The sequence below is a fragment of the Benincasa hispida genome, chromosome 12, assembly GCF_009727055.1.
Source record: "Benincasa hispida cultivar B227 chromosome 12, ASM972705v1, whole genome shotgun sequence".
Taxonomy (NCBI): Eukaryota; Viridiplantae; Streptophyta; class Magnoliopsida; order Cucurbitales; family Cucurbitaceae; genus Benincasa; species Benincasa hispida.
The window spans coordinates 38,838,479-38,840,964 of NC_052360.1; positions in this window are offsets into that span (position 1 = coordinate 38,838,479).

Sequence of the window (2,486 nt, forward strand, 5' to 3'; positions counted from 1 at the left end):
AGGGGTGAATTGAGAGCGGCATCGAGCCTATATCTTGGCAAATCTTTCTGACGTCTTGGCCAAGAAACATGAGCCTATGGTCTTAGCGCGTGAGATCATGGAGTCCCTACGGGGGATGTTTGGACAACCGTCTGAACAGCTTACGCATGAGGCTCTTAAATACACAACTCCAAAATGAAAGAAGGCACCTCTGTTCGTGAACTTGTGCTTAACATGATGGTTCACTTTAATGTGGCGGAGTTGAATGGGTCTACCATCGATGAGGGTAGCCAGGTTAGCATAATCCTGCATTCTTTGCTGAAGAACTTCTTGCACTTTGTTAATAATGTGATTCTTAACAAAGTGAAGTATAACCTTACAACTCTCCTCAACGAGCTACAGACATACCAATCTTTACTGAAAAGTAAGAAGAGGCAGAAGGGTGAGGAAAATGTTGTTTCATCCTCTAAGACGTTCCATAGAGGTTTGACCTCAGGAACGAAGTCTGCACCTTCTGCTTCTAACTCTGCAAAGGGGAAAAAGAAGAAGGGTGGTAAGGGTAAAGGGAAGACACCTGCTAACCCACCGCTTGTTGCCCCAAGGAGGTGTCCACAAGTTGCTAAAGGAAAATGTTTCCATTGCAACCAAGATGGACATTGGAAGAGGAAGTGTCCTCGATATTTGAAAGAGAAGAAAGCAGCCAAGGCTAAGGCCAAGGCCGATAAAGGTAAATGTGATTTACTTGTGCTTGAAACTTGTTTAGTGGAGAATGATGATTCTGCTTGGATAGTTGATTCAGGCGCCACTAATCATGTTTGTTCTTCTTTTTCAGGGGATTAGATCTTGGTGACAGCTGGAGGCTGGTGAGATGACAATACGAGTAGGCACCGGGTTCGTCGTCTCAGCTGTGGCAGTGAGAGGACTCTAGTTAGCTTTACAGAATAGGTTTCTTGTTTTTAATGATGCATATATTGTTCCTGAACTAAAAAGGAACCTTATTTCTGTAAAGTGTTTATTGCAATGTAAATATACTGTCTCTTGAAGTGAATAAATCGTTTATTCATAAAGATGGTGTTTTTATTTGCAAAGCAAATCTGGAATCAAATTTATATATGCTAAGGCCATTAACCATTAATTCTTTCAATAATACTAAAATGTTCAGAACTGCCATAACTCAATCAAAACGTCGACGAATTTCGCCAAAAGAAAATGGCCAACTTTGGCATCTTTGTTTAGGGCATATCAATCTCAATAGGATTGAGAAATTGGTGAAGAATGGACTTCTAAATGAGTTAGAAAAAAATTCTTTGCCTGTGTGCGAATCTTGCCTTGATGGTAAGATGACTAAACGACCTTTTACTGGAAAAGGTTATAGAGCCAAGGAGCCTCTTGAGTTAGTACATTCTGACCTTTGTGGTCCTATGAATGTGCGAGCCCATGGTGGCTATGAGTATTTTATCAGTTTTACTAATGATTACTCTAGGTACGGGTATGTTTATCTTATAAACGCATTAGAATAGACGGAATTAAAAATAACTTTTTGATCGGATTGAGGTGGAGAGTTTTTGCGACTCTCGCGTATTCTAGGACTATTTGATAGAACATGGAATAGTTTTCCAACTCTCAGTGCCGGGTACACCTCAACAGAATGGTGTAGCGGAGAGGAGAAATAAGACCTTGTTAGACACTTCTCTGTCGATGTATGCAGTTATGCTCCTTACCGGAACTTGTTTGGGGTTTCCAGTGGAGACGCGGTGTACACCTTACTCAACTGTTTCCTCCAAGAGTGTTGCTAGAAACACCTCTGGGTTGGAGTTGTGGAACGGGCTAAAAGCTAAGTTTACGTCACTTCCGCATTTGGGGTTCCCTGCACAGTATGCTTGAGGCTAATCCCAAGAAGTTTGGAAACCATGGTCGAGGTTATGCCTCTTTGTAGGTTACCCCAAAGGTACACGAGGGGGTTATTTTTATGATCCAACGAAAAATAGGGTGTTTGTTTCAACAAACACCACTTTCTTGGAGAGAGGATCATATAAGGGAGCACAGTCCACGAGTAAAGTCGTGTTGTGTTGAGCTTTCCATATGAAACTACCAAACTTCAATAAGAGTTTTGAAGAGGCTGCTACGTCAACAAAGATTGTTTGATGGGAGTTCATCCAGTAGGTTGGTCTTCCACCTCAAGAGTTGAAGGGAACCTTGACGATAGTGGGAGGGTTGCGAACCCACCCATTCGCTTACCTGGTTTCACGGAAATCCTGCTATGGTAGTAGATGGTAACGTTGAGGATCCGCTGTCTTATATAAGAAGCAATGGAGGATGTTGACCGGGATGAATGGGTCAAGGGCCATGGATCTCGAGAAGAGTCGATGTACTTCAAAACTCAGTATGGGATCTTATAGAATCAGCCTTGATGAGGTTCGCCCTATAGGTTGTAAATGGATCTATAAGCGCAAACAGGGTGCTGATGGAAAGGTTACAGACCTTTAAGCTTGACTTGTGGCAAAGGG